This window comes from Procambarus clarkii, chromosome 56, assembly GCF_040958095.1.
Source record: "Procambarus clarkii isolate CNS0578487 chromosome 56, FALCON_Pclarkii_2.0, whole genome shotgun sequence".
Taxonomy (NCBI): domain Eukaryota; kingdom Metazoa; phylum Arthropoda; class Malacostraca; order Decapoda; family Cambaridae; genus Procambarus; species Procambarus clarkii.
This window is the reverse complement of record NC_091205.1, coordinates 17,255,206-17,268,411: the sequence shown is the minus strand read 5'-3', so window position 1 is coordinate 17,268,411 and position 13,206 is coordinate 17,255,206. Positions and strand designations below refer to the sequence as shown.

Here is a 13,206-nt window from a genome sequence, read left to right as displayed (position 1 = left end):
GGTCACATGATTGGCAAATGCAGTTTAATGCTGATAAATGTAAAGTTCTGAGGCTAGGTAATGATGATAGAGTTACAAGATACGAGCTAGATGGTGTTGAGATTGCGAAGTCGGATTGCGAAAGGGATCTGGGAGTTATGATTAGTAAGAATTTAAAACAAAAGGATCAATGCATGAATGTTCGTAATAAGGCAAATCGGACACTTGGATTTATTAATCGCAGCGTTAGTAACAAGACACCTGGTGTGGTTCTCAAGCTATATCTTGCTCTAGTTAGGCCCCATTTAGATTATGCAGTTCAGTTTTGGTCGCCGTATTATAGAATGGATATAAATTCACTTGAACGTGTCCAACGTAGGATGACTAAGTTAATTCCCCAAATTAGAAATCTTTCATATGAAGAAAGATTAACAAAGCTTAAGTTGCATTCACTGGAAAGGCGAAGAGTTAGGGGTGACGTGATAGAGGTTTACAAGTGGATGAATGGACATAACAAAGGGGATATTAACAGGGTATTAAAAATATCAACACAAGACAGAACACGAAACAATGGGTATAAATTGGATAAGTTTAGATTTAGGAAAGATTTGGGTAAATACTATTTCAGTAACAGAGTTGTTGATTTGTGGAGCCAATTGCCGCGTAACGTGGTGGAGGTGGGGTCCCTCGATTGTTTCAAGCGTTGGTTGGACAAGTATATGAGTGGGATTGGGTGGTTATAGAATAGGAGCTGCCTCGTATTGGCCAATAGGCCTTCTGCAGTTACCTTTGTTCTTATGTTCTTATGCCCACCAGGTCAGACAGCTGTACATGTAGCACGTCCACCGGCACCGTAAACGCCAGACCAGCCGACAACGTTCTCTTCACTGGAGGGCGAGACGTCCCCATGGCTAAGTCGAACGTCACCCTGTCAGTGGCAAACCACCACCAGCAGGGCAAACCAGCAATCACCCCACGTAAACACTAGCCAGGAGCGGAGAGACCTCAGGAACGTCCGACCTGGCCGGCGGTCACCACGCAACTCGGAGTTTTAATTGGAGTTTACCACCTCTCTTGGCTAGAGTTAGATGGTCATTACCTAGATAAGTTTTTTTTTTTAATTGACTTGAGGGATTAATTCCCAGGGGCCCGGGTATAGCCTAACTCCTTTATTGGTATTCTCTGTTTAGCATTATTCCTTTGTATTCGTTCTGTTCTTTTCGTTAGGCAGTCTTGGTTCATTTTCTTTTCTAATTACTTTATTTAGCTGCTCCACTTCTCTTCGTTTCTTTATTATTTCCGTTTGCTCGTTATTTTACTTTTTTTTTCCTTATGCCTTAATTCTGTTTGTACTGCTACTCATTTAGTCGTTTCTTTATTTTATCTTTCCGTTTATTCGCTATTTAATTTATTCGCTATTTAATTATGAAAAACATAAATTAATAATTGAGTCGCAACATGGTTTTATAAATGGCCGTTCATGTTTAACAAATTTGTTATCTTTTTATTCTAGCATTGTTGAGGCAGTTGATAGTGGTAAGGATTGCGATGTTGTATACCTTGACTTTAGCAAAGCTTTTGATACAGTGCCACATGAAAGACTGATTAAAAAAATAGAGTCTCATGGTATTGGGGGTGCTATATTAAGCTGGATTAGGGCATGGCTATACCAAAGGAAACAGAGAGTTAGTATAAATGGAATCAAGTCAGAGTGGGAAAATGTTGTAAGTGGAGTGCCTCAAGGCTCTGTCCTGGGACCTCTGTTGTTTATAATATATATAAATGATTTAGATTCAGGTTTGAGTAGCAACATTTGCAAATTTGCCGATGATACGAAAATCGGTAGGGAAATTAATTCGGAGGAGGACTCACTATCACTTCAAGTTGATCTAGATAGGGTTTTGAAATGGTCAAAGGATTGGCAGATGCAGTTTAATGCTGATAAATGTAAAGTTCTGAGGTTAGGTAATGATGATAGAGTTACAAGATACGAGCTAGATGGTGTTGTGATTGCGAAGTCGGATTGCGAAAGGGATCTGGGAGTTATGATTAGTAAGAATTTAAAACAAAAGGATCAATGCATAAATGTTCGTAATAAGGCAAATCGGACACTTGGATTTATTAATCGCAGCGTTAGTAACAAGACACCTGGTGTGGTTCTCAAGCTATATCTTGCTCTAGTTAGACCCCATTTAGATTATGCAGTTCAGTTTTGGTCGCCATATTATAGAATGGATATAAATTCACTTGAACGTGTCCAGCGTAGGATGACTAAGTTAATTCCCCAAATTAGAAATCTTTCATATGAAGAAAGATTAACAAAGCTTAAGTTGCATTCACTGGAAAGGCGAAGAGTTAGGGGTGACATGATAGAGGTTTACAAGTGGATGAATGGACATAACCGGGGGGATATTAATAGGGTATTAAAAGTATCAACACAGGACAGAACACGAAACAATGGATATAAATTGGATAAGTTTAGATTTAGGAAAGACTTGGGTAAATACTGGTTCAGTAACAGGGTTGTTGATTTGTGGAACCAATTGCCGCGTAACATTGTGGAGGTGGGGTCCCTCGATTGTTTCAAGCACGGGTTGGACAAGTATATGAGTGGGATTGGGTGGTTATAGAATAGGAGCTGCCTCGTATGGGCCAATAGGCCTTCTGCAGTTACCTTTGTTCTTATGTTCTTATGTTCTTCTTAATTTCTAATACTTATTGTCCTTATTCTGGGATCTGCTACCATATATTCGTTTATTTTCTCCGTTATTCTTGTTATTTACTTCTAAGTTATTACTTTTGTCCTTATTCTGGTTATCCTGCTCCTCTTGTATTCGTTTAGTTATATATTTCCGTTTTATTCGTTATTTATTTTACCTTATTTATTTTACCTATGCCTTACTCTGTTTAATTGTCTGATCTCTTTTATTCGTTTTACTTCCCTGCTTTCGGGGTTATATATATATATATATATTTTTACGGATGTCCTTATTCTGTTATACTGCCTCCATTTTATTCGTTTTTTCTCCGTTTATTCATTTATATAAATATATATATATTTTTTTTTAGTTATTACTTATGTCCTTATTCTGGTTTACGGTTACAAATTCATTCGTTTGTTTACTTTATACGTTTATTCGTTATTTATTTACTTTATTTCAGTTTACTTTTGTCCTGCTCACATTTATTCGCTTATTACGTTCTGTTTCCCTTATTATGCCCTTAATTACGGGCTATTCATGCCCGTGCCACCTCTTGGGTGGCTAAATCTTTATCAATCAAAGTAATTAACTGTCGAAAGAGAGGTTATAAATCGAAACTGAAAACACAGATGAATCACAGAAACGTCAACACGAAATTTGATCAGTTTTTTTATTATTATTATTTTTCTACCACAGACGTGGCCACACATTTACAATACTAACCAGAATATATACATATTCTTCTGTATTTGATCAGTGTAAGTCGTAAAGAAATGGAACGGAATTGATTATAAATTAATAATATTGATAATTGATTTAGATTGATTATAAATTGCTAACCACCATATGGTGGAATTGGATTCACTTGGTTCATCCGAGTCTCGAACCACACACAAATAAACAGCAGCCCGCAGCGATACCCACTGAGCCACCAGCACCCCATAATAAGGAATGCAATATCCAGTTTATTTTTTTCATATACATATTATGAGAAATATATCTCTCGGTATATCTCTCATTTACCGAGAGCCCTCTAGATAAATGGTGGCCGTCAGGTAAATTCAGGGTACCCAGCTTCACGGCGTACATGCACTCTAGATAATTTATTTTAATTCATAATACAGTAATATGTTCAAGGCCAATTTATATTGGGAGTTTATTTCTATCTGTTAATGATGCCATTAGTATTTTAATCCGTATTTAAATATACGAGTTTCACGCTCCATGAAGGGAGCGTGTAAACTCCCTGAAGACGATCGACTCCCTTCCTTACATGTGTGCTCCCTCCGCCATTGGCGCGTCACCACGCTCCCTCTCCTCCCTCCATCTAAGTACCTCGTTCGTCCTACGAGAGACTAACTAGCCACGGGACAGTGTAGCCAGCCAGGCCGTCCGTCTCCTCCCCCACACTGGCAGCGCCGACGTGACAAGGCCGCCATCTGTGGGCAGGGAAGCGCCACGCACCCAACAGCATCGCATAACTCCGCTCGCTGTTGAACCTCCTCGCTCGGTCCTCCCTAGCGAGCAGTTTCCTCTCTTGCCGTACGCACTCACATTCATGAGTTACCTGAAGGGCCACAATCTCTCTGGTAGCTTCGACAGGGGCAGGAAGCCGGCGGTTTAACAGTTAATATACCTAGTTTACCATACCTTCAAGTTGTGGACTTTGACTAAGAGGAGGATTGTGGAGGATTGACTGGGCGCCAACCCTTAACTGTGGCCTCTGTTCACCCAGCAGTGAATGGGTACCTGGTTGTTTAACGATTTGGCGGGTCGTATTCCGGGGAAAATTAAGATTAAGGACCTGCCCGAGACGCTATACGTGCTAGTGGCTTTACATGAATGTACGAACTCTTGTATGTATGTATTGTATACATACATATTTGTGTGTGTATATATATATATATATATATATATATATATATATATATATATATATATATATATATATATAAATATAAACGTTTGTCGGATTGTTGCCACTGATAGATTATATCATGAACATTTAAACGATTCTTCGCGGCAGGGGATCGTATTCCAAGGACTTGCCCGAAACGCTACGCGTACTAGTGGCTGTACAAGAATGTAACAACTCTTGTATATATCTCAAAAAAAAAAAAAAAAAAAAAAAAAATCCACAAGGGCCGTGACGAGGATTCGAACCTGCGTCCGGGAGCATCCCAGACACTGCCTTAATGAGGCTAAACTCCCCACTGACCGACTGATAATACCTGCAGCATAATAGGAAGCGTCGCAGGCTCAGAACCGAACTGTTTCAGGTTCAATTTATGCGACGGGACAGAGACGTTTGGGCACTCTTTCCTTTCACCTGATGCTTCTTTTCATCTATGGCAATACAATATGTACAAAGAGCTAAGCAGTTGCTGAAGGTGGCATCCTGGTTAAGATTCCCGGTGGACTAGGGAATCTTCTGGCAGACTAGGGAATCTTCTGGTGGACTAGGGAATCTTCTGGCAGACTAGGGAATCTTCTGGTGAACTAGGGAATCTACTGGTGGACTAGGGAATCTTCTGGTGAACTAGGGAATCTACTGGTGGACTAGGGAATTTTCTGGTGGACTAGGGAATCAACCATCTAAGGTGAACCAAACATTGTTACCTTAATCTACTTGATTGTAGAAATGTTACCTAAATCAAGTAGATTTAGACACCAGCGTTACCTAAATCTTGTTCACCTTATTTATCTACATCTACTTGAAGGCTACTTTGTGGCCTCGACCGGAACAGGAAGCCAACGGCTTGTCAAGGGTCCAACACCCCCCCCCCTCTCCCCACCCACCACCATTGCTCCTGAGAATTTTTTTCTACCTGGATTTTAAACTGATGTATTTGCATGAAGTCTTATCCCGACTAACCGGCGGGTAGGCGGTTCTACGGGTTTATAACGCTATAGGCGAGAGCGCAACGAAGCTTGCTTCATCTGTGTATATATTGCAAAACTGCCTTGGAAATACTGTAGGCTGCATCCTGGAGAAGTTTTCTTGTTAGCCTAGACTGGGCCTTAATAAGCCTAAGGCTTTCTGTTTCCGACAATGCAGTAGAATGTGACGCTACTCCGACAATAGGAAGTGAAGCTGAAAGTTTTAATAGTATCCTCCAAACTGCGCTCGTTTTCTTTTTCACTTCAACATAATATACAAAGAACATGGTACAGCTTCATGCAGCTCGAGGGGTGACTTTAGTATTTTTCCCATCACTCTGGGTCGTTCTAAGTTTAGTTCATTTATTATGCACTTCATGTTCTTCATGTAAGCTGTAGTTGACCCAATACCCATCCTGCGAACTGCAGTGGACCCCCTTACCCATCTTGCGACTGGCAGTGGACCCCTTACCCATCCTGCGAACTGCAGTGGACCCCCTTACCCATCTTGCGACTGGCAGTGGACCCCTTACCCATCCTGCGAGCTGCAGTGGACCCCCTTACCCATCTTGCGACTGGCAGTGGACCCCTTACCTATCCTGCGAGCTGCAGTGGACCCCCTTACCCATCTTGCGACTGGCAGTGGACCCCTTACCCATCCTGCGAGCTGCAGTGAACCCCCTTACCCATCCTGCGAACTGCAGTGGACCCCTTACCCATCATACGAGCTGCAGTGGACCCCTTACCCATCCTGCGAACTGCAGTGGACCCCCTTACCCATCTTGCGAATGGCAGTGAACCCCTTACCCATCCTGCGAGTGTAGTACAAAAGGATACAGATGAACATTAAAATTCTGAAATTTTGTCTGGGGGTCTGAAATTCTAGTCGGAATCCAAGAATTAATAAAAAATAAACGACTACATTTAGAAACGTCATTTATTTGTTATCTATTAACTATTAACAGATTGTAAAAGCATAAGCTTGAAATATTTTTAATTTAATGTTATACAATTATTTACATCTCTACTCAATATAATGTTAGCCTTTAATTAGAAAAAGAGGTAACTCCAGTCTTTACAAAGAACATATGGGAGCAGAATGCATATTATTATTGCTGATCCTGTGAGCGGTAGTTTACTGTGCACTCCTATACTGATCCTATGAGCCTGAACCTCCCCCCCCCCCCAACAACAACAACAACAGCATACAGTTCCTGTTCATAAAGGAGAAAATGTATATGTTTATCTCTCAGAATGTTCGGTAATATGTTTATTGTTTGTGATGTGTGTCTATGTATGTATTAACACGATGTACTGAACGGGGTGAGAATAGCTTGAGCTACCTCATCCCTTTGTGTGTATTTTACCTCAATAAACTTATTTCAATTTCAATTTCAATTTCAGTTCCATAGGCTACCAGGCGGGTTCACTCGGTCCCATCTACATCGGAGGCTCCTCACCGATTTATTTTAAGATAAATTCTGAAAATATATGTATATATTTTATTTAAAGACCTGTGGAGCGCCCTGGGAGTCTTCACCCGCAGACAAGTGGCTGTCTGCGTCTCTGCTATTGTATGCAAACATCATATCGCGTTATCTGCATACAAAAGCTAGGCTGGTTTTGTAACTCTGCGCCGTACGCGCCTCTGAAGCCTCGTACGCGCGCCCTTACAAAAAGGTACTGTTATGTAGTAACGTTAATAACCTTAATTATTCCCCTTAATCATGTACTGTATATTATGTGATTTTTTTTACAAGTTTGTCCCTTTATCTTAAACAAAAAAAAATGTTTGAACAAATACGGTAACATTTTCAGTAATTTCATGGAAATATAATTTGAATTTAATTTGTATTTTTCATGAAAAAATAATGTCAAAAATTATACCAGACCTACTTTTATAGTATACTGATCAAATCGTTAAAAAAGCTGAAAAACAGTCGTTAAACCTCTTTTATTGAACATAAACATTAAGACGGTATATTTCGTGCAATATTGAGGAGGGGAGGTTATCTTGAGGTTATCTTGGTTATCTTGTGGGAGGGGGGGGGGGATCATCGTTCAGTCAAATCGCAATGATTACAGTGATTACACTTCTTCTTCAAATGTCAAGAAGTGGTTAGATGGACTCACATTTAGTCTATTTTAGTACTGATAATTAAGTTGAGTCAAGGGGGAATGTTTTTATGATGTTCACAGTCTGTACTGACTGTTCACAGACTGCTGTATTAAGGATTGATTGATTGATGAAGATTAAGCCACCCAAGACGTGGCACGGGCATGAATAGCCCGTAAGTGGTGGCCCTTTCGAGCCATTACCAGTATCAAAAGATGATACTGGAGATCTGTGGAGGCGCAACTGCACCCTGCGTGACGGGAGATGTCTCCCGGACCAAGTGGTGACCAAATGGTGTGTATTAAGGGTGTTTCCCATTATTATGTAGGTGAATTTAATGACGACATGTGGCAATAATATCTGCGTTTTCTACCGGAGGAAATTTCCACTGTGTCTCATTTTCCATGAGTGAATATTCTAGGGTTTCTAGGGAATATTTCTAGGTAATATTCTAGCACTATTTCTAGGGTTAATCTGTAAGTTGGTATATGGTGTCGGCTTTTCCGACAGCAGACGTCAGGATGTCAAAAGGTCCGACGAGGAGCTGAGAAAATTCCTAAGAGAAATACGATGGGAAACAGATCTCAAAACAGAGCTAAGTTCTTACAAGACATGATGGTCTATGTCACCCAAAAGTGTCAGGAGGCAGTAAACAGGTTTATCCCGGCCCAAAAGGAAAACAAAAAAGTGAGAAGCAGTAGAGGAATCCGTGGTTCAATAGGGCATGTATGGAAGCAGAGGAACTGAACAAAAGGGCGTGGAGGAACTCCTGAAATAACAGAACATCAGAGAGCAGAGAGAGAGAGATACCAGAGAGCCAGGAATGAATATGTTAGTGTGAAAAGAGAAGCAGAGAGACAGTATAAAAATATAGCAAATAAAGTCAAAACTGAACCAAAACTGCTCCAGAGTCACGTCAGGAAGAAAACAACAGTGAAAGAACAGGCGATGACACAGAGAACGGGCGAGGATAGGTACGCAGAGAATGACAAAGAGGTGTGTGAAGAACTCAACAAGAGGTTCCAAGAGGTCTTCACAACAGAACGAGGTGAAGTCCCTGCCCTTGGAGAGGTGGCAGTAAACCAGGGGGCTTTGGAAGGGCTCGAAATTACCAGAGATAAGGTTAAGAGGCACCTGTTGGATCTGGACGTGAGAAAGGCTGTTTGACCCGAGGGAAAATCCCACAATTGGCACTGAAAGAGTATGCAAAAGCACTTTGCTTACCACCCTCATGATATATAGTAACTGGAGATGGGAGACCTACCAGAAATATAGAAGACGGCTAATGTAGTCCCAATATACAAAAAGGGTGACAGACAAGAGGCACTGAACTACAGGCCAGTGTCCCTAACTTGTATACCATGCAAGGTGATGGAGAAGATCGTGAGGAAAAACCTAGTAACACATCTGGAGAGAAGGGACTTCGTGACGACCCATCAACATGGGTTCAGGGAGGGTAAATCTTGCCTCACAGGTCTAACAGAATTCTACGACCAGATGATTAGGCAAGACAGAGAAGGGTGGGCAAACTGCATTATTTTGGACTGTCGGAAAGCCTTTGACACAGTACCCCATAAGAGTCTGGTGCATAAGTTTGTGAAACAGGCAAGAGTAACTGGTAGGGCGCTCCAGTGGATAAGGGCAACAGGAAGCAGAGAGTTACTGCAAGGAGTGAGACCTCAGATTGGCTTGAAGTCATCAGTGGAGTCCCACAGGGCTCTGTGCTTGGACCTATCCTGTTTCTGATATACGTAAATGATCTCCCAGAGGGTATAGACTCATTCCTCTCATCATTCTCATTCCTATAGACTCATTTTTGGCGTCGTCATTGCTGACGACGCCAAAATTATGAGAAGGATTAAGACAGAGGAGGACAGCTTGAGGCTTCAAGAAGACCTGGACAAGCTGCAGGAATGGTCGAACAAATGGCTGTTAGGGGTTTAACCCAAGCAAATGTAAAGTATTGAAGATAGGCGTAGGGAGGAGGAGGCCAGATACAAGTACCATTTGGGAGATGAAATTCTCCAAGAATCAGAGAGAAAGACCTGGGGGTTGATATCACGCCAGACCTGTCCCCTGAAGCTCATATCAAGAGAATAACATCAGCAGCATATGCCAGGTTGGCTAACATAAGAACAGGCCTTTAGAAACTTGTGTAAGGAATCATTCAGAACTTTGGATACCACATTATGTCAGACCAATCCTGGAGTATGCAGGTTCCGTCTGGAGTGCATATATCGTTAAGCATAAGATCAAATTGGAGAAGGTTTAGAGGTTTGCCACCAGACTAGTACCCGAGCTGAGGGGTATGAGCTACGAGGAAAGACTTCGAGAACTAAACCTCACGTCACTGGAAGACAGAAGAGTTAGGGGGGACATGTTCACCACATACAAGATTCGCAGAGGAATAAAGACAATTTATTTAACTCAAGGGGCACACGCACTCGGGAACACAGGTGGAAATTGAGTACCCAGATGAGCTACAGAGACATTAGAAAGAACCTTTTCAGTATCAGAGTAGCTAACAAATGCATTAGGCAGTGATGTGGTGGAGGCTGACTCCATACACAGTTTCAAATGTAGATATGATAGAGCCCAATAGGCTCAGGAATCTGTACACCAGTTGATTGACAGTTGAGAGGCGGGACCAAAGAGCCAAAGCTCAACCCCCGCAAGCACAACTATGTGAGTACACATGAGACACGAGGCAGGCAAGAGAAGGCTTAAGGTAAAGGAACATCTTAGACCACTAGCCAGCATCCACCAACAGGAAACAGAGAGTGAGAGGAAAAAGTCGATGATAAGACACATTTACGACAGAAAAAAGAGACGGTGGTGATAACTAAACTGCATGATATTGCAACTGGGACGGGTTTACAAACGAGTGGAAAAAAACAGTGTTCAAAGATGACATCTTGGGAATGAAGTCTGACTCCTCAGTGACCATGAAAAGTCACGTGCTTAACCCAGCAAGCAAGGCAGGCAAGACGTTAAGGCAAATCTCATACCTTCTTGACAGCAGCGGCTGCTAAACCTTACATGAGCCTCAAGTTCCCATCTTGAGTCCACACAGCGCAGGCTAAATCTAAACAAGAGAGGTCCCAGGACAGAGCCTTGAGGTACTCCACTTACAACATTTTCCCTCTCTGACTCAATTTATACTAACGAATTGTTTCTTTTGATATAACCATTCCCTTATCCATCTTACGATAGCACCCCCTTGATATAACCACGCCTTTATCCAGCTTACGATAGCACCTCATTGATATAACCACGCCCTTATCCAGCTTACGATAGCACCCCCAAATACCGTGAGCCTCTGTGCTCCTAATCAATCTTTCGTGTGGCACTGTATCAATTTGCTAAAGTCAAGGTACACAGCGTGACAGTCCTGTTCCCTATCAACTGGCTCAATTATGCTGGAATTGAATTAAAGCAAATTTGTCAAAGATGAATGACCTAAGCTTAGTAACACCCTGTTGTCAATCTTATTAATTTGTTTAAAAATGAAAAACTAACAGTTTTGTGTTTATCGATTCCTGCAATTTTCTTAATCTTCTCAATCGAAGACTTTTTAGGCATCAGGCACTTCTTAAATACTCGGCTTCTTAATTCCTTTAAGAATTTAAGACTTCTTAACTTTTAAAAGTTATATACCCTTAACTGCCTATAATTTGAAAACCTGTTCAGCCCAGTCACATGTGTAATCTTTTGTATTAATCACTAATGAATACAAATTCAAACAAATTTATGAATAAAATATTCGTATACGTTATGTATAAACGTAATTTAAATGTTGTTAGGGAAGAGTATTTTAATTTGTTTTGTCTCGTGAATAAAGCCAAAATAAAACCACATTAAATAACGTAAATCACGCTATCAATACATTCCGGGAAGCGACGATGCTGCACGGCGCTCTCATTGGCCACCACTGTGCCCTAAGCTCCGCCTCCTTAATTGCAGGCGGCCTGTGAATGGTGGAGCGCATCAGACGCCCCGCCCCCGGGCACCAATGGGCACGTGCCATCCTTCACCGGGACGTCCAATAAGCAGAAGATAAATATTGTTATTCAAACTATTTCACAGCCGAGAAGAGCTAGTTAACCGCGCAGAATTAACGGACACATATTTTTCAATTTGAATAGCGTAGATCTTAGATGATCCGTTTCCTATAAACCGTTATATTTGAAAATTTAAATTAACGATTCATTGGCTTCTGTGGTTGAGTGTTCAATAAACCCTTGAACTGTATGCAGGCGATGAGTCACAATAACGTGGCTGAAGTATGTTGACCAGACCACACACTAGAAATGGTCACACACAATCGACTTGAGAATGGTCCAGGACGGACCGAAACGTCGTCGTCTCTTCAATTTCTAGTGTGTGGTCTGGTCAACCTTGAACTGTATGTTTAACACTTCTCTAACCCTGTCCATGGAGGACAGAAGAAAAGGTATATATGCTGGTTAGCATTGTAAATGTGTGGCCACGTCTGTGGTAGAAAATAATAAAAAAAAAAAAAAAAAAAAAAAAAAAAAAATTGGCTGTTGTAACGGAAGCGTTGGTGAGTATTTACGGGGAATTTCACACATTAGGAACCTCAAATGAGCAATTAACTCCATTAAATTGGATAATATATTGCTCATTAAGGCTATTCATTACATGTTGGACGGTAAATTGATAATGAGAAAGACTGGAGAGAACGCCGCCTATCTCCTCTACCCTTGACTATCCGAAAATGGTAAGAATATGAAAGGATAGAGGCAGGTGCAGGACTTCGTAGTGTCCCTGGGAGGACGACAGTGTCCCTGGGAGGACCATGGTGTCCCTGGGAGGACGACAGTGTCCCTGGGAGGACCATGGTGTCCCTGGGAGGACGACAGTGTCCCTGGAAGGACCACAGTGTCCCTGGGAGGACCACAGTGTCCCTGGGAGGACCACAGTGTCCCTGGGAGGACCACAGTGTCCCTGGGAGGACCACAGTGCCTCTGGGAGGACCACAGTGCCTCTGGGAGGACCACAATGCCCCTGGGAGGACCACAGTGCCCCTGGGAGGACCACAGTGTCCCTGGGAGCACCACAGTGCCCCTGGGAGGACCACAGTGTCCCTGGGAGGACCACAGTGTCCCTGGGAGGACCACAGTGCCTCTGGGAGGACCACAATGCCCCTGGGAGGACCACAGTGCCCCTGGGAGGACCACAATGCCCCTGGGAGGACCACAGTGTCCCTGGGAGGACCACAATGCCCCTGGGAGGACCACAGTGTCCCTGGGAGGACCACAGTGCCCCTGGGAGGACCACAGTGTCCCTGGGAGGACCACAGTGCCCCTGGGAGGACCACAGTGTCCCTGGGAGGACCACAGTGTCCCTGGGAGGACCACAGTGCCCCTGGGAGGACCACAGTGTCCCTGGGAGGACCACAGTACTCCTGGGAGGACCACAGTGTCCCTTGGAGGACCACAGTGTCCCTGGACGTCCCTACAATCACTACTCTCCTCCCTCCCGTCACCATTCACGCTACAACACCTC

The 13,206-nt window shown here is 42.6% G+C and overlaps 1 protein-coding gene across 2 annotated transcripts in view; it reads right to left on the bottom strand.

Moving 5' to 3' along the window:
• LOC138353092 (uncharacterized) overlaps positions 1-13,206 on the bottom strand; it is a 78,751-nt gene that overhangs the window by 10,328 nt on the left and 55,217 nt on the right. The window contains exon 1 of one of the 2 annotated variants that reach the window (XR_011223037.1): positions 767-1,047. The exons of the other annotated variant lie outside the window; for it this stretch is intronic. The gene's annotated coding sequence lies outside the window, so the exon portion shown is untranslated. Of the gene's footprint in view, positions 1-766; positions 1,048-13,206 lie in introns of those variants that run through there. 2 annotated transcript variants of the gene reach the window in all.